The 20026-nt window shown below is 35.4% G+C and overlaps 1 pseudogene; it reads left to right on the plus strand.

Moving 5' to 3' along the window:
* Positions 1-4910: 4910 nt before the first annotated feature.
* Positions 4911-5029, plus strand: LOC119469226 (annotated as a pseudogene).
* The last annotated feature ends 14997 nt before the right edge of the window (positions 5030-20026 follow it).

Genomic DNA, 20026 nt, shown 5'->3' on the forward strand with positions numbered 1-20026 from the left:
CATTTCAACAAAGATTGGTACCGGCCTGTTTGGGAAATTAAACTGTTACCTCTTTCTCATGATTTCTCCAATGGCTCAGTTTCAATTTGATGATGTAAAACCTTGGCATGGGTGACATCATTTTGATTTTAAGTCTGGTCTGTTGGGACCTCATGTAGGAGTTTAGTCCAAGACAATAGCGTCCTATAATTTTTGTTTAACACAATCATAATATAGTATGACCAGTGCTAAAGCTGAATTAGATATGATGAGAATGTCCAAGAAAAGCATAAAAAGTAAGCTCAGGGGCAGTGGGGATTCCAGCCACAAATTTTAAAATATCAAGCATACTCACTCAGCATGGGCCAGGACATACAGGATCTTGGTGGCCAAGCTAATCCTTTCTAAGTGAGCCACCTTGGCCTGCGCATAAATAATAAAATAAAATAAAATAGATGGAAGTTAAGGACCTGGAGATTTGCTCCTGCTCCCAAGCCTGTGAAAGCCAAACTCATATTTCCTGCTCAGTTTCTCATGACTGACCCTCATGCCCAAGTCTTTAAAAAAAGAAAAGGAAATGCTTATACATTGTTGGAGGGAATGTGAATTAGTTCAGTCACTGTAGAATGCAATCTGAAGGTTTCCCGAAGAACTTAAAACAGAACTAGCATTAGACCCAGCAATCCCATTACTGGATATACACCCAAGGGCATATAGATTATTACACCAAAAAGACACATAAACCTGTATGTTCATTGCTGTGCTATTTACATTAACAAAAACATGGAATCATCAGTGGTGAATTGTTGAGTAATCATGCTGAGCCTGGCTCCCTCCCAGAGCTGGGCCCTGCCTAAATTTGGGCAGTAGATGTGGAAGCTTATCTGCCTGTTTCATCTATATGTTATCTTGCTTGAAGAGCTCAAAGAAACTTGGGAAGATGGAATACACCCTTTGAATCCACTAATCCCCAGACTTGATTTCAAGAAAATGTGGTACAGACACACCATGGAATACCATGTAGCCATAGAAAAGAATGAAATATCTTCATTGCAGCAACATGAATGAAGCCGGAGGCCACTACCCTAAACCAATAAACACAGGAACAGAAAACCAAATGCCATATATTCTCACTTATAAGTGGGAGCTCAATATTGAGCACCAATGGGCATAAAAATGGCAACAGTAGACACAGGGAACTACTGGAGGTGGGGAAGGGAGAGAGGCAGGTGGGCAAGGGCTGAAAAGCTATGTATTGGGTACTATGCCATCTGGGTGACAGGGTCATCCATACCCTAGATCTCAGCATTATGTAACATTCCCAAGTAATAAACCTGCTTATATACCCTCTGAATCTAAATCAAAAGTTGAAATTATTTAAAAAATTATTCCATGAATCGTAAAGATAAAAAGATATTTTAGGAGACACATCAACCACATGAAACATGTGGACCTTGTTTGGACTTCTGTCAAGGGGTAAATTTTAATGTATTATTAATAACATTAAAGGAATAATAGGTTTTTATATTAGGCATTGTGATTGTGCAAGAAAAAAAAATACGAATCAGTTAGAGATGAAATTTGAAGACATGCCATTTGTGATTTGCTTTAAAATACTCCAACAGATACAGATAGAAAAAATAAGTGAAGAATAGAAAAGTGTGACTGGTAAAATATTGATAATTTTTGAAGCTGAGTGATGGGTTATCAAGGAACTCATTATACTCTTCTATTTATTTTATGTTGGAAATTTTCCTAATAAACGGGTGTTTTTGTTTTGCTTTGGTTTTGCCTTTACAATATACAAAGGAGATGCCTTTGCACCCTAAGTAGCCTAGACCTAAGAGTGTGTCACTATCACTGAGGGACTGCAAGGTGAAATACTCTTTATTTCCTTCTTAAAATTCAGAGGTAGCTTAAAACGTGCCTTTAACTGCATGCTGTGAAAAAGAGGCATGTTCTCTTTCACAAAATCAGCAGCAGATTTGCATAGAATATACTTGGTTTCTGCCTCAGTGAGATGGGCTGCTAGTTGTTGCTTTAGCAGTTAATGTATATTGATGTAAATTTGAAGTGTTTGATGCAAACTGGAATTTACAAGTTCTGTTTTCACATGGGAGGAGGGCTGGACTTTAAATGCCAATGAATGTACAAAAAATTGACTTTTAACGGAAAAAGCACAGAGTCAGTGGTGTTTCTCCAGAAAAGAAGAGGCTCTGTTTAGCTCAGATCCTCAATTTCTCACAAAACTTGAAGTGAAAGGGTGAAAAGATATGAAGCAGAAAAGCAAAACTCCCTGAGGAATGACTTCAGGAACTAACAGGGAGGCTAAGGCTGAAGATCTCACCACTGAGAGGAGGGCAGCCAAGAAATTTGAAATCTTAGCTCCGGAGACCAGGATATGCCCTCCACGATTTTTTTTCTCCTCCTAAAAAGAAAGTCAACGTTTCTCTAGTTAAAGCCCTAAGGAAACAATGAGAAAGATTATATTTGTAATTGTTGAATATGGCCAGATGAAAAAAGCAAAGTATCCGAAAAGTAGAAATAGCTAATAGAAATATGAAAAAAAAGTACAAACACATGAAAAACAGCAAAATATCATTACTTTTTTGCTTCTTAAATAGGCAAAGATTTTGCAATATGTATAACATACATTGTTTCAGTTTGAAAACAGCAGTTTCATAGAGTTTGTGGTACAAACTTTCTGGATGTGTTACTGTAGGTAGCTAGTCAGACATGAGCAGGTCGGAAGAGGGGCCCCTACCACCATCAGGAATGTCAGGCAAGCATCGGGTAATGGTCAGGTAGTTGTTAAGCTGTCTCTCTAAAACAGTAATTGGCTGTAGCCAGCACCAGAGGAAGGCAATCTCCCAATAGACAGAAACATCTGAAGCAGCCTGTCATCAGTTTCCCAATAAAATCTCAGGAGTTGAATGAGTGGGCTCAAGCATGCCTAGTAAGAGGCAAAATGACGGATAATCTTTCTCTAGAAACACTAAGGGGAAAATGCCTCAAGTGCACATACAATTTTAGTAAATACCCTGCACATGTTCCCCTCCCAAGTGATATGAGACCACAGTGCATGTGGATGGCCCGCCCTAAGGGAAGAATAAGGGGAGAAGTAACACGAGAATCCAGAAGCATGCCGACATATAAAACCCCAAGTTAAAAGGTCAAACCAAGCACTTGATCTTTCAAGTTGCCCACTTGGCACTCTGCTAAGTATACTTTATTTCCTTTCATCCTTGCTCTACATTTTTTTCTTAATAACCTTCTATTCCTGCTTTAAAACTTGCCTTGGTCTCTCCAGCCTTATGGCCCTCAGCTGAAGTTTTTCTTCTGAGAAGACAAGAATTGAGGTTGCTGAAGACCCATACAGATTTGTCACTAGTAACACACTTTGGTGCCATGACTCAGATACATTCCCCACTGGTAAGATACTAATATGGACACGACACAGGAAAATATTGGTTAGAAAAGTGTGGCTCCCCAGCAAAGGCCCCACCCTCAAGCCTGGATACCTGCAGCCCTAAATGAGGACAGCCATTCCTGTTTTCATGCCCAAAAAGTTGCCCACTGGAAAAACAGCTTTACATGCAATGCATGTGAGGAAAGTAAAATGTGCTTTTGGTAAAAGATCTTCAGGGATTTTTCAGGTCAGAGGCCCTGTAAAAATCCCCCTGACTTCCTCCAACCCACGTGTTTGGTTTTACATGCAGGGTACTTAAACATGTGAGAACTGGGTGCCAAAACTTAATAATCCTGAGATTTCTTACATAATTGATGTTTCTGGCTTCTTTTGAAAATTTGTGTGATCTGGTAGCACGACATGCACATTTATTCGTAACAGCTCAGTGTCAGCTATTTCCAGAAGAAAGTGCCTCATATTCCTCATGACACTTATATGCACCAAGCTCACTTTGCTCAATCAATGGAATATCCTTTTCACCTCCATTACCTAGTTAATTTTTACTTATCACTTAACATTCAACTCTGGTCACCTCTTCCAGGAAGCCTTCTCAGATGACTTCAGCCTGGGATAGGTGTTGGCCATGTAGATATTTGAATATTAGGCTCCTAGCAAAGGATTCTCAATAAAATATGATTAGAAGTTACCTAAATATCCAAAAATGGAGGAATAAATAAGTTTAGTAGTATATCCAAGTGATTAAATAGCTTACAACCATTAAAAATAGTATAAAATAATATACATTATATAGTCAATGAAAAATATTACAAAATAGTATGTATAGTAACTTTATAATTTTACTCCCCTAAAATGTAAAATGTATACATGTATCTTATGTATATGTATATACATAAATATAAATGAATATGTATATTTATCTATAGTTGAGATTTTAAAAGGATAGTAGCAAATTGTCAACACTGGTCATCTCTGAGCAAAACTCTAGAAAGCAGAAGTACCTATAGCTGCCATATAACATTATTTCTCTGATGGATCAGGGGGAAGTATATTGATAACCTTCTTGGAAGGATTTACCATTCTAGATGTCATTAGAACATTTATGATATATGAGAGGAGGTCAAAATATTAACATCAACATTAACAGCAATTTGTATAAAGTTGATGCCGGCCCTCATAGATGACTTTGAGGGATTCTACAGTTCAGTGGAGGAAGTAACTGAAGATGTGGTGGAAATAGCAAGAGAACTAAAATCGAAAGTGGAGCCTGGTGATGTCACTGATGTGTTGTCATCTTATAATAAAACTTTAATAGATGAGGAGTTACTTCTTATGAGTGAGCAGAAAAAGTAGTTTCTTGAGGCAGAATCTACTATCGGTGATGATGATGTGAACATTGTGGAAACGACAACCAAGAATTCTGAATATTACATAAACTTAGTTAATAAAGCAGCAGCAGCAGAGTTTGAGAGAATAGGCTCCAATTTTGAAAAGAAGATGTACCATCTATGGCCATGCCACCCTGAATGCGCCCAATCTTGTCTAATCTTTGAAACTAAGCAGGGTCGGGCCTAGTTAGTACTTGGATAGGAGACTGCCTGGGAATACCGGGTGCTATAGACTTTAACAAAAAAAGAAAGAAAAAAAAAAGAAAAAGATATACAGTCGGTAAAATGCAATCATACAGCATCACATGCTATAGAAAAATTTTGTGAAAGGAAGAGTCAATCAATGTGGCAAACTTTATTGTTGTCTTATTTTAAGAAATTGCTATAGCCACTCTGATCTTCAGCAAATACCACCCAGGTCAGTCAGCAGCCCTCAACTTTGAGGCAAGACCTCCCACCAGCAAAAAGACTACAGCTTGCTGAAATATCAGGTGATCATTAGCATTTTTAGCAGTAAAGTATTTTAAAATTATGGTCTGTGCTTTAAAAAATATTATAGATTCATGGGGTATGTGTTCAGGTCTATTAGTTAGATAAATTGTGTAATGATGAGGTTTGTTTTGTGTGTTTGGTATATGCAATTTTTTAGACATAACATTATTGAATATAATAGACTGTAGCTAGTGCAAACGTAAAACCTATGCACAATGAAATCAAAATATTGTGTGACTTGCTTTATTGCAATATTTGCTTTATTTCAGTAGTCTGGAGCAAAACCATAATAATTTCTTCTTATTTTATTTTGTTTTATTTGACTTTTTATTTTATAACTTCGAGGATACATGTGCAGGATGTACAGGTTCTTTGCATAGGTAAATGTGTGCCATGGTGATTTGCTGCACCCATCAACCCATCACCTAGGTATTAAGCTGAGCATGCATTACCTATTTTTTCTGATGTTCTCCCCCACCACCACCTTCCACCAAAAGGCCCCAGTATGCATTCTTCCTCTCTCTGTTTTCTCATTGTTCAGCTCCCACTTATAAGTAAGAATATGTGGTGTTTGGTTTTCTGTTCCCATGTTAGTTTGCTGAGGATAATGGCTTTGAGCTCCATCCATGTTTCTGCAAAGGACATGATCTCATTCCTTTTCATGAGTGCATAGTATTCCAGGGTGTATATGTACCACATTTTCTTTATTTAATCTGTTATTGATGGACACTTGAATTGATTCCATGTCTTTAATATTGTGAATAGTGTTGCAACAAACATACACATGCATGCATCCTTTTAATAGAATGATTTATATTCCTTTGGGTATATACTCAGTAATGGGACTGTAGGGTCAAATGGTATCTCTGGTTCTAGGCTTTGAGGAATCACTTCACTGTCTTTCACAGTGGCTAAACTAATTTATATTGCCACCAACAGTGTAAAAGTGTTATTACAAAAATTGCTAGCATTCCTATACACCCACAACAGACAAGCAGAGAGCTAAATCATGAATGAACTCCCATTCACAATTGCTACAAATAGAATAAAATACCTAAGAATATAGATAACAAGGAAAGTGAAAGACCTCCTCAAGGAAAACTACAATCCACTGCTCAAGGAAAGCAGAGAGGACACAAACAAATGAAAAAATTTGTTTTTCCATAGTCATGTATAGGAAGAAACAATATTGCAAAAACGGTCATACTTCCCAAAGTAATTTGTAGATTCAATGCTATTCCTATTAAATTACCATTGACATTCTTTATAGAATAAGGAAAAAAATACTATTTTAAAATTCATATAGAATATAAAAAAAGCCTGTATAGCCAAGACAATTCTAAGCAAAAAGAACAAAGCTGCAGCTGTCACACTACCTGACTTCAAACTATACTACAAGGCTACAAGAACAAGAACAGCATGCACTTGTACAAAAACAGACACAGACCAATGGAACAGAATAGAGAACTCAAACCATATCTTTGAGGTGTACCTGCATTAAACGGGACAAAAGAAAGGTAGAGAAGCAAGTGCAAATGTTAAAGTAAAGGACCAAAAGTGGCCTCAGAGTGGGTGAATGCAGGAGACAAGAAACTGATAGGTTGGACTGGAAGGAAGCCAGATCACTAGGCAACAGTAGTGCTAACCATGTCAAATTGTTTATAATATTTCATGATAGACTATTATACTATAAGTCTTTGAAGAAGATGAAATACAGAAGAAAGAAGGACATGGATATCAGGAGTCTGTACCCTGCCTATGATTTTCCCATTTGGATAGGAAGACAGCCAGGAGATAAAATAATTTTAGTGCAACCTTTATGCAATTATGTGTAAGTTTCTCTTCGGACCTCATTGCTCTATCAGTACAATGACAGGATTAGGCAAGATGGTCTTCAAGATTCTTTCCACTTTTGACATCCATTTTCTTGTTCATTTATCTATCTATCTATCAATTCAGGACCATGTTCAAGGTCCTGGAGATATTTCTGTGAATAAGACATGCTCCTTAACTTTCAAAGAATATACACTTTTTGAGGGAAAGTTGTAGGGAGGGTAGGGTAAAGGGGGAGAGCAGTTAGCCAACAAGATCAAAATTAGATGGCAGAAGCTATAGGATATAGTGACGATACAAGATGGAGATTGTTACCTCTACCTGCAAAGATCAGGGAAAGTTTCATAGAAAAAGTGAGTTGACATTTTCAAAATTATCAGTATTTTTAAAATTTATTTTAATTGACATATAATAAGTGTACCTATATATGGGTTATAGAATAATAGGTAATGGTTGAATGTGTGATGGTCAATTCAGGGTAATTAGCATACCCATCATCTCAAATAATTATCATCTCTTTATGTTGGAAACATTCAAATCTGCTCTCTAGCTATTTGAAATGTCAAGTAAGTTGTTGTTAACTACAGACACCCTACATTGTTATAGAATGCCAGAACTTATTCCGCCTACCCAGTATTTTTTTAATCTGTTAACCATCCTCTTCCTATATCTCTTTGCCCTTTCCCTTTCCAGCCTCTAGTTACCACTGCTCTACCTTCTACTTTTACGAGGTCAACTTTAGATTCCCTATATGAAGGAAAACATGTGGCATTTAACTTTTTCTGCCTAATTTATCTCACTTAGCATAATGTTCTCTAGGCTTATTCATTTTACCATAATGACAGGATTTCACTCTTTTCTATGTACTAAAAATATTCCATGGTATACATGTGACACATTCTTTTCATCTATTCATCTGTTGATTAACACTTAGGTTGATTCCATATATTGGCTATTGTGAATAGCGCTGCAGTAAATTTGGGAGTGCGGATATCTCTTCAACATACTGATTTCCTTTCCTTTGGATATATACCCCGTAGTGCATTGCTGAGTTATATGGTAGTTCTGTTTCTAGTTTTTTGAGGAACTTCCATATTGTTTTCCATAATGACTGTACTAATTTACATTCGCACCAACAATGTATAAGGGTTCACTTTTCTCCACATCCTCCTCAGCATTTTTTACCCTTTATCTTTTTGATAATGGTCATTCTAAGTGGGACAAGATAGTATCTCATTAGGTTTTGATTTGCATTTCCCTGATGATTAGTGATATTGAGCAGTTTTTCCTATGCTTTTTGCCCATTTGTATGTCTTCTTTAGAGAAGTGTTTATTCAGAATATTTACTCATCTTCTATTGCATTGTTTGGCTTTTGCTGTTAAGTTCTTTTTATATCCGGATATTAATTTTCTGTCAGATGAATAGTTTGCAAATACTTTCTCCCATTCTGTAGGTTGCCTCTACACTCTGTTGATTGTTTTCTTTGTTGTGCAGAAATTTTTTAGTTTAATGTAATTCCTTGTCTGTTTTGTTTTTGTCACCTGTGCTTTTGAGATTTTGTCAATACAATCATTGACAGGCCAATGTCCTGAAGAGTTTCCCTTGTGTTTTCTTCTAGCAATTTCATCGTTTTGGGTCTTCTATTAGGTCTTTAATTCATTTTGAGGTTTTTTTTTTTTTTTTTTTTTTTATATGGTGAAAAACAGTGGCATAGTTTCACTCCTCTGCATATGGATATTTAATATTCTCAGCACCATTTATTGAAGAAACTATTCTTTCCTCAGTGCATGTTCTTGGTGTCTTTGTTGAAAATCAGTTGGCTGTAAGTATATGGATTTGCTTCTGGATTGTCTATTCTGTTCCATTGATTTATCATTGACTTGAATCCTGAAAATGAGTAAAAAATAGTCATTTTGCAAGAGTTGTGGTGGGGAAAAAAGTGAATAGTATTTGCAAAGTTATTACAACATTAAAAAACCATGATATAGTTAGAAAACTTTAATCCTCAAGTGAGAAGTTTAGTTCCTAGAAAGCCTTGAGCGCTACACTAAGATCAGCTGCTGCTTTGTTTAAAATTAACTCTTACTCTTGAATCATGGCTTGCTTGCTCTCAGAACCTAGTCCAGGGATTTCTACGGAATACATTAAAAAAGGTATTGGTTAAGATTTTAGATAGCATAGCAACAACAAAAAAGTAAAGAAAATATCAAGGAATAAACTCAACTCCAAAATGTAATGGCTACATGAAGAAAACTTGGAATTCTACTGAGGAACATAAAAGATAACCTGAATAAATATACAAATGTGTTGCTTTTGGATAAGAAACTCAAAGTTGTAAAGGTGTCCCCTGAATTTGATCCCCTGAAAGTCCTCTGAAAATTCCCTTGAAATTGTTCTATAAATTTAATGTAATAGCAAGAGTGGCACTAACTGAATATATGCGTATGGCCAATTCATATTTAGACAGGCTGATTGCAAAGTTTATATGGAAAATAAAAGAGACTGTCCATAAGATTTCTAAAAATAAAATGTATTGTTCAGATATTCCTGCAACAATTCTGCATAACAAACAGCCTCAAAATTTTAGTAGCTAATAGCTGAAACACCAACATTCTTCTTCTATTATTATTTTGTTTGCTCATGGGTCTCTGGGTCACTTGTTGTTCTGCTGACCTCAACTGGGCTCATTAATTTTTGACTTTGGGCTGTGGTTTTGGTACATATATGTTCCATATGACCCTTTTCTACTTGGGCCAGCAGCTACCCAGGACATGTTCATCTCATGGTGACTTACAAAAGCCTAAGAGAGCGCCCTAAAATATATAGGCATAGTTAAGGCCTTTGCTCACATCACATCCTCTAAGGTTCCATTAGCCAAAGCAAGTCACAGAGCCAAACCCAACATCCAGTAGTCATGTTAATACGCTATGTCTAGTAAGAAGTGTTGCAAAGTTAAATAGTAAAATATGTAGATAAGTGAAGAGTTGGAAGCAATAATTCAAACCACAACAATAATAATAGATAAAACTTTATCTACAAGATATGACAACATAAAATAAAGCTATGATAGTTAAAATATTTGGAGGCTTATTTATGAAAGCGTAGTAAGATCAGTGAGAGGTGCAAATATATGTTAAAAATTAGTATATGAAGGCCAGGTGCGATGGCTCATGCCTGTAATCCCAGCACTTTGGGAGGCCGAGGCAGGCTGATCATCTGAGGTCAGGAGTTCGAGACCAGCCTGATCAACATGGAGAAGCCCCATCTCTATAAATAATAATAATAATAATAATAATAAATTAGTATATGATAAAGGCAGTGGGTCTGTTGAGATTTTCTTATTTCTGGCGTCATAAATTGACTCTGGGTAATTTAAGCAAAGAAAAGAAAAAGAGTTACTGGAAGCATTTCAGAAAGTGCATAAAGTCACCCAAAAAAAGAACCAGGTTTAGAAATGGGCAGGAAACAAAAAAGACGGCAGGAAAAAGCATAGCTAAGGTAAAAAAGCAGAAATTTCTGGCTAGGACATCCATCAGAAGATGTTTATGAGGGTGAATTCTGAGTCCTTGTCTTGATTGCATCAGACTAAGATTCAAAGTTCCAGGAGAAAGTACTCGATTACTTAATTAGCATCCTAGCTGCCAGGAGGTGGGGAAATGCATATCTGATTTCATTTGGTTTTTGTTATTTTATTTGTGGAAGGGAAAGAGAAGCCCACATTAATGGGAAAAGTTTCTGAATGCCAGGAAGCCTCCCGTTAAGTGTCTATTGCATATTACATTTTCAACACAGAAAGGTATGGAGTATTCAGTAAACAGTCCTGAGACTATGCATGGCCAATTTTAGGGGTAGGGGAGGAGGTTAGATCTCTACCTCATATTTCACATGAAAATAAACAGACTGAAATGTAAGAGATACAACTAATTTTATGGTAATAAAAGAGAAGAAAATTGTATTTTAATTGTTGTACTTTTTTTTTTCCTATTTATTTATTTTATTGCATTTTAGATTTTGGGGTACATGTGAAGAACATGCAAGATTGTTGCATAGGTACACATGTGGCAGTGTGATTTGCTGCCTTCCTCCCCATCACCTACATCTGGCATTTCTCCCCTTGCTATCTCTCCCCAACTCCCCACCCACCACCGTCCATCCCCTATTTCCCCCCAACTGACCCCAGTGTGTAGTGCTCCCCTCCCTGTGTCCATGTGTTCTCATTGTTCAACACCCGCCTATGAGTCAGAACATGCGGTGTTTGACCTGCTCTTCTGTCAGTTTGCTGAGAATTATGGTTTCCAGGTTCATCCATATCCCTACAAAGGACACAAACTCATGGTTTTTGATGGCTGCATAATATTCCATGGTGTATATGTGCCACATTTTCCCTGTCCAGTCTATCATTGATGGACATTTGGATTGGTTCCAGGTCTTTGCTATTGTAAACAGTGCTGCAATGGATATTCGTATGCACGTGTCCTTATAGTAGAACGATTTGTAATCCTTTGGATATATACCCAGTAATGTTGTACTTTTCAAAGCAAGACATTGAATCCAGAAGGGACAAAAGAACTGATACATTGATAAATAAAATACATTAGCATTAAACATTCTTATGCACAAATAAAACATAAGAAAATAAATGACAAATCAGAAAAAAAATTTCAAATACATACAACAATGATTTATTTTTTTTGATTTCTTTAATGCATAAAATCTTTTTTTTTAGTTAGTAAAGAAATCATCGATGGAGAAATGAAGTGCAAAAATAAGAAACTCACACAGAAGGCATAACAAATACATTTTAAACAGGAAAAGAGTCTCAACCTCACTAAGTTTAAAAATAAAAATTAACATAATAGCAAAACAATATTTTGCAAGCAGCAAAGAGGCAAAATATCAGGTGGGATCAGGTTGCCTAGGTTTGAATCCCAGTTTTGCCTCTTACTGCTGCGTGACTTGAGCAAGTCATTTAATCTCTCTGTGCTTCAATTTTCTAATCTGAGTTAATATATGTAAAGCACTTACATAGTGTTTGTGACATCATAAGCACTATATGTGTTATCTATTGTCATTGTTGTGATTAGAGAAGTCGCACAAATAAACTTTGTTTTCACTTTTTTTTCTCCAAGTGTGGTAAACAGTGATGAAATTCTGAGGAGGGAAGGAAGATGTTATTTAAAGAGTTTCAGGAATTATTATGTTACATATTATATAATACTTGCAAAGAAAAATTTTGATTCTCATTTTAGATATGGAGAAACTGAGATTCTGAGAACTAATGACACTTGCGTAAGGTCACATGACGTGTATTGCAGAATGAGGATTGAAACAAGCCCATCCAACAAACAGGGCAAGGATCTTTTCACCACCAAGATGCCTTCTCCAAAAAGAGTGAAAACGGTTTGGGAGAAGGAGGCCAGATCTCCAGATCCACTGAAGATAAAAAAAAGTGACTCAATTCTGGTTGGATATGAGAAAGAACTTTTGTTTCTTTTTTGAAAATCTCCCTCAAGGCAAGTGCACATTTGTTTAATCATCTTAAGTTTTAAAAATAAAATATTTAATTGAGGGGCTCTCCAGATGCCTCTCCAATTGTTCTGTTAGATTTCTCATCAAGTTTTTATTCAGAAAGCAATGCTTGCACTTGGCAACAAATTCAAATAGTATGAAAGGGTATGGAGTGAAATATAAGTCTCTTTTCCTCTCTAGATCCTTAGCTTTCCAGGTTCCTCCACAGAGGCAAATAGTATTGGAAGTTTCTTGTGAATAATTTATAAACATTCTACACATGTACATATAAATGCACTTTGTTCTTCGTCTCTTAAGTAATGGTTTCATTCTATGCATAGTTTTACACACTTTTTTTTTTTACGTAATAACACAAGCATATATAGAAATGTCTCACTTTTAAAAATAGTAGCTTAGTATTCCATTGGCTGTATGTTCCATAATCTATACAACATGGCTCCTATTGATGGCCACTGGCTGTTATCAATAATGCTGTAATTAACTTCTTTGTACCTATTTCTCAGTACATATGTGAATATATCTTGAGAAAATTCTTTCTAGAATTGCTGAATCAATTGGGCATTTTGATAGAAAGCAAAAAAGTGCCCTGCACAGAGGATGCATATCAATTTATACCTCCATCAGTAGAGTGTGATAGTGATAGTGCATGTTTGCTTGTCTTGCCATATCTGTCACACCTTTGTAAACACCATGTTATTATCAAATTTTTTTAACTTTACCAGTTATACCCATAACACTTATGTGCTGGACACTGATCTCTGTGGTTTGCATATATTAACTTATGTAACACTTACAAAGCACTGATGAGATGGGTATTATGTTCTCTACACAGCAGATGAGGAAACTGAAGCAAAAGGTGATTATGTAATTGGGAAGTAGTAGAGCTTACAGCCAGAAATCTAGCTCCGGAATCTACACTCTTTGTTCCTGTGCTGAAACACTTCTAAATTCCTTCTCTTTATCCTCTTCCCTCACTGAAGCAATTTTTTTTTTTTTTTTTTTGCCTGTGTTAAGAACTCAAGCCCTTTTCTTCCTTAATGTCCAGGTGAAGGGCAGGCAGAAATGTTTACTGCCACTGTCACTTAATAAGGATCAATATATTACACTGAAAATTAGCAATCTTCAAATCAGGAATGTCACAGATAGCATGTGGGAAGCAAGTTCTTTTGGCTTGATTTGGTTTATTAATTAGACTGATTTTCTTTCTTCTGTGGCTTTCTTCAGCACATGGTAGGCACTTTGGGGTCCTTTTTCACCTTTCAACACAAATTTATTGTTTTTAAAAATAAAATTTTAGTTTGAGATAATTGCAGAGTCACGTGTAACTGTCAGAAAGATACAGAGAGATCCCTGCACTTTTTCCCAAGTTTCTCTTCATGATAATATCTCAAGAAACTATAGTATAATATCAGAACCAGGATATTAACATTGATATAGTCAATATACGTAACATTTCCAACACCACAGGGACCCCTATTGTTGCTGTTTCATAGTCATCTCTACCTCTCTTCCTACCTAAAGCCCTCGTTAACATATGGCAATTAATCTATTATCTATCTCTATGGTTTTGACTTTTAAAGGATGTTATACAAATAAAATTATACAATGTAAACTTTTTGAATTGGTGTTTATTCATTGAGCAAATTTTATGGAGATTCATCCAAGTTGGTGTGTGTATCAATGGTTTGTTTTATTATATCGCTAGGGAGTATTTCATGTTATGGCTGTACCACAGTTTGATGAACCATTAACCTATGGAAGGACATTTTGGTTGTTTCCAGTTTGGGACTATTATAAGCGAGGCTGTTATGAATATTCATATACAGACTTCTCTGTGGTCCTAACTTTTCATTCCTCTGAGGTAACTGACTAGCAGTGTAACTTCTGTGCCACATGGTAAGTGAATGTTTAGTGTTTTTGTTTGTTGTTAACTGTCAGACTATTTTCCAGAGTGGCTATACTATTTAATACCATCATCAAGGTGTGAGTTTTTCAATTTCTTCATATCCTCTCCAGAATTTGATGTTGCCAGTATTTTTCATTTGAGCCATTCTGATTAGGTATCTAGTGATATTGCATTGTGGCTTAAATTTACATTTCCCTAGTGGCTAACAATAGTGAACATGTCCTTATGTTTACTTTATTTGCATCTGTATATCCTCTTCAGTAAAACATCTGTTAAATGTCTTTTGTCAATTTCCTATCTGGATTGTTTAGTGTTTTTTTTTTTTTTTTTTTTTTTTTTTTTTTTGTTTTGTGCTTTTTTTGCTTATTTGCCATCTGAATAGCCTCTCCAGGAAATGTCTTCATGTCTTTTACTGATTTTCTAATTGGATTTTAAAAAATGATTTGAGTTTTGAGAGTTATTTATATATTCTAGATGCTAGTCCTTTGTCAAATGTATGGTTTGCAAGTAATTTTTCTAACTCTGTAGCTTGTCTTTTGGTCTTTTTATCAGTCTTTGGCAAAGCAAAAGTTTTTAATTTTGGTGAGGTATAAATTTATCAAATTTAAATTTTATGAGTCATGCTTTGGGTATCAAGTCTAAGAATAATTTTCTTTGTACTAGATTCCAAAGACTTTTACCTGTTTTATTTCTAAATGTTTTGTAAGGTTATATTTAGGTCTGTGATTCATTTTGATAATTTTTAAACAAGCTGTGAGGTTTAGTTCAAAATTCCTTTTGTAGGGGGCACTATAGTTGTCCAATTGATCCAACATCATTTGTTGAAAAAGATAACATTCCTCCATTGAGTCGCTTTTACGCCTTTGTTAAAAATTAGTTGTAGGTATTCTTGTGAATATATTTCTAGGCTCTCTATTCTCTTCTTTCAATCTTAAAATATAAGATTCAGAAAATGTAATTAAGTATAAAGTTTACTTGTGTAGACAGCTTGAGGATAACTACCCAGGAAATACAGACTCCAAACAAATGGAAACAATATTCCAAAGTGGGAAAATTAAGGGTTCATTTATGTAGGCAATTAACAGGATTATAACAATTTCCATACAAGGTAAATACATGTTCTGTAGAGATTGTATTGGTGATAGCTTGCTAAAATCGAATGAAGACTGCTTCAACATTCTGTAAGGTCGAATGGCGATCCTAGAGAGTCTTATCTTTGGCAACACAAGGCCTTTCTTAATCACTTACAGGAAAAAGCAGAAGGTGTAGCTGCCTGCTACATGACTCAGGCCACTTCACCACACTCCCCTCAAGGCTCAAAATAATTTAGAGTTCCATTAGCTTTAAGTTCGAATTATTTAATTTCACATTTTCCCCTTTTATCAAGATCTTCCTAAGAATATATTTTAGACAAACTCAGATGGTTTGGCTACTTTCATGTTCAGGAACTTAGTCACACATCACCAGGAAGGCTTACTCTTAGAGAATCAAGTCCCACATTTCAGGGAATAGTCAGACCATAAAGCTGATTGGGTATATGCTGAATTTAGAGCAAAATGAAGGAGTTGACCTTTTGAGTTAAGCCAGGATACATGGCTGCATCTTCAAATAATGCGATTCTTTGAGCAACCATTATTATAGTTTTATTTTCAATTGTGCAAACCATTGCAAACAAATGTTGCGGCAGCAGTAAAGATGAAAACAAGGTTAAAATACAACAAATGACTTTAACTTCTAGAACAGTTTCTGCCACCAGGTTACCAAAGATCCAAACCAGCTACTTAGCCCATCATTCGGAGAGCATGTTAGATGAAAAAGGTTGGTTATTTGGTTTTTCATATCAGCCATTAATTTAGTGATGTTATCCAATTCATCTGGAATATAGGCATAACACTAATTTTTTATGATAGCGCAATATTCCCCTTGGGCTGTTGTACATCTAAAGCCATATGTTCTAAAATACAGCCTTTCTCATATGAGCAACTTAATTGTTTAATAAAAAGATGCCCATGTAGCTGTCATTTGTGGCCTTTTTTGTGTAATTGGTTAAGGCCTCTAAATGCCAAATGACATCCTCGATATTCAGTTATAGCAGAAAGATGGAAGCTAAATGAGCATACCAATGGAACACAGAAAAAGTGCAATGAAATCGTAAATAAGGAAAATTTGCAGGTTTTGAAAATGTATGAACTATTTAACGTTGTGCCCAGACATAACCCAAAGAATATATCCTTACAATACTGGGAGTAACCATGGCCATGGATTGGTTCTATGTAGCCAAAATATTCCATTCAGAGCTAGCCAATAAATATACAGCTGTTGTGCCCATTTAGTGGTATACAAATCAGTATTTTGTAATATAATGGTGTGGATATTCTGTTTCTTAGGAATCTATCCTGCATATTTAGTGCTGTTGGATCATGTATCTTTGGTGTGATTCTTTTGTTCCTAGTGTAAATGAATGAACTAAGCTGACCAAAAGAGGGGATAAGCCAGGCAAAACTGTCACGATTTCTTTTTATAACATCTCGAAATTGAATTGTCTTGTTTCTCAGTTGGGACAGTGCTAACATTAAACCTAATGAATTGGCTACCAAAAATCTCTTCCTATGTCACTTGCTTTGTAAAGTATTATTAATAGGTCAGTGTTATACGACATTCTTGGTTATACTTGTGTTAAGCACCAATGACTTTTCATAGGTCTGTCTTTCATAATTTTAAATAGAAACAGCTAGTGTTTACCAGAATGGGTTGATCTTAAATTAAGCAAAACCAATGAAAGAGCTTTGGGAAAGGAATTTTAAAAGCCTCACTTAATTTTGCCAACTGAGCTTTGATTATTCTACTTGTGCATTCCACTAACCCAGATGACTGGAGGTGATATTCACAATGAAAATGTTAGAGAATGGGCCAGACTTTACATATTAACTAAATTATCTTTCCAGTGAAATGATTATTTCTGTCATGATGAATTTTTACAGGAGTTCCCAAAGTTGGAATAATTTTTTCTAACATAACTTTATTTGCCACTATCATTATTGCTATTCTGAATGAAAATGCTTCTAAAAAATAAGAAAACTCAAATAATTATTGGAATGTACTTGTATCATTGTGATAGTGGCATAAAATGGATAAAACTGAATTGTCATACCTTGACAGGGCCTTCGGATAAAAAAAAAAAAACGACCTTGAAATCTATGTAAAGGTTTTCCTATATTATGTTTTGAACAGATGTGGCAAAAATTGTATGCCTTATAAGTAATAGTTGGTGAAGGCTTGTAATTTTATTGGGGCTACAATGACTTAAATCCTGTGCATAAATTAGGAAAGATAACTAATTTGATTTGAGGCGTGGGTAGAACATTTAGTCCAAAGCATAGCCCAGTCTCAAAGAATTATGTTCCTCCTTTTGTTTCCCAATCTCCTTATTCTGTTTTTGAATCTTTGAATTGAACTATTTTTTTTAATCAAAACCAAGTGCTTTTTTGAAAGCTAAAATTACATTTATTTTCTTATTCAGGCACTTTCATAACAGTCATTTGGTTATATTATTTCCCAATTTATTTCATTTGCTTTCTGGAAAGTCAGACTTTGAATGGCCTATAATCTTGATAACGGCTAATTATTTTGGGAATAATATGCCTTCTAATAATTCTGAAACAAGTTATTCATTTTTTATGTACTGACTAAAAAAAGTTAAAATTCCTCTTTGTTCCTGTAGTATTCCAAAGGTATTGGATACTCCAAAGACATATTCTTGTATAAATATTAGCGGTTGTTCTTTTAGCCAATTGATAAGTTCTAATTAATTCTGTTAACTCTATTTTTTTGAGCTGAGCTTGCTTCCAAAAGATAAACACATTTTGTTTCCTCAATTAAAGATTTATAGCATAAATAGTATGACAAACTCCAGATTTATTTTTCAAGTAAGATCCATATGCAAACTAAACAACATCGGTATTATTAGTAAAGGGAGTTCTTTGTAGGTGAATCCTAGGAGTGAAAAGCTGTTTAATTAAAATTATTCAATCATGTGGCATTTTATCTGAAGGCAGAGGGAGAAGAGTGGTAGGATTCAGATTATTGCATCTGGAGATTAAAATATAGGGAGAATTAAGAAGAACTTCATAGGAAGCCAATCTATTAACTGAATCTCTTTTATATATTTTTGTAGTAAAATATCACATAGACATAACACATATAAACTGTAGACATACAGACACACAGACAGAAGCAGGTCTTAGAGCTGTATGAGATTATTCAATTGTCAGTTTTTAAATAGTTTCTCTCCCCTCTTTAGACTGTCAGCTTCTTCATTGCCTGTTCTGTTGCCCTAGATAATTGGCAGCTAGGCAATCCTAAATTTGCATTTCCAAAGACATTAGCCTTAGGTGAAAATGTATAGTCCAAAGCCACAGAACATAGATCTAAACACCATTATTTGCTGAGACAAAGAAGGGCATAAAGAACCAGCGAAGAAAAGATTGCCACGAAAAGTATCCTAAGCTAAGGTAAGGCTTGTTATGTAAATTTTAAGCCTATGTCCTCCCCATAATAATCAACTTAGTTTGTTTCTTGATTAGATTACTGACTTCAGGTTAGACCCCTTTAATGTATAGGGCAAGAAAAGCATGCTGTTTTCACTGCCTAATAATGACATATGTGAAAACCAGGTGTAACTGGAAAGCAGATTACTTCAGTTACCCCATGGTGTCTTTTCTCTCTCACTGGTGAGTTTTTCCATAGCTTCAATGTGTCCAAACCACACTTATCTATATGCACAAAGAAACAAGTAATAACCTACAGCAACAACCACTTATTGTAAATGCTGTCAGCCATCTCCAAACTGCAGCCGTTACCAGATGGCTTGGCAGCATTTCACACCCACAGGCCAAGTTTTTTCAAAGAACAAAATAATCACCATTAAGTCCAAAAGTCAAAGAGATCAGGGAAAGAGAACAGAGCTTTATAGCTGGGAGAAATCTTTCCATGATTCTCCAGACTCCACAAGAAAAGCAGAAGACCTCCAAAGGGATGTGTGGAGATTTTTTTCTGTGCAGGTCTCAGGGCTGCTAGAAGTCTCCTCTATATTTTTTGAAGTGGTATAAAAGATGGCAAATGGAAGGAGGAGCAGAAGTAGAATGAAATGGAATAACAAATCTTATAGGAAACCAATTGGGAAGATTGTAAGCCTTCCAAAAGACAAAAATTATCTGTTTGGTACTATTGAATGTTGAGAAATGACTACGTTATTAATTGTTCTTGGATTCTGTGCAAATTTCCATCCTATACATTTGGTTTTCTTACCAGAAGGAGGGAAAGGTTAACTGGGATTGCACAACAAATATTCAAGCTTCTTATTATCTAACACAAAATTCTAGATTTTACTCTCTCCAAAGCCTCTGATTTTAGAGGGTAATTTTAGAAGACATTTTGATAAATGTATGTGAATTTTTATTGGAGCAGCTAGA

The sequence above is a fragment of the Cebus imitator genome, unplaced genomic scaffold (genome assembly GCF_001604975.1).
Source record: "Cebus imitator isolate Cc_AM_T3 unplaced genomic scaffold, Cebus_imitator-1.0 Scaffold604, whole genome shotgun sequence".
NCBI lineage: Eukaryota > Metazoa > Chordata > Mammalia > Primates > Cebidae > Cebus > Cebus imitator.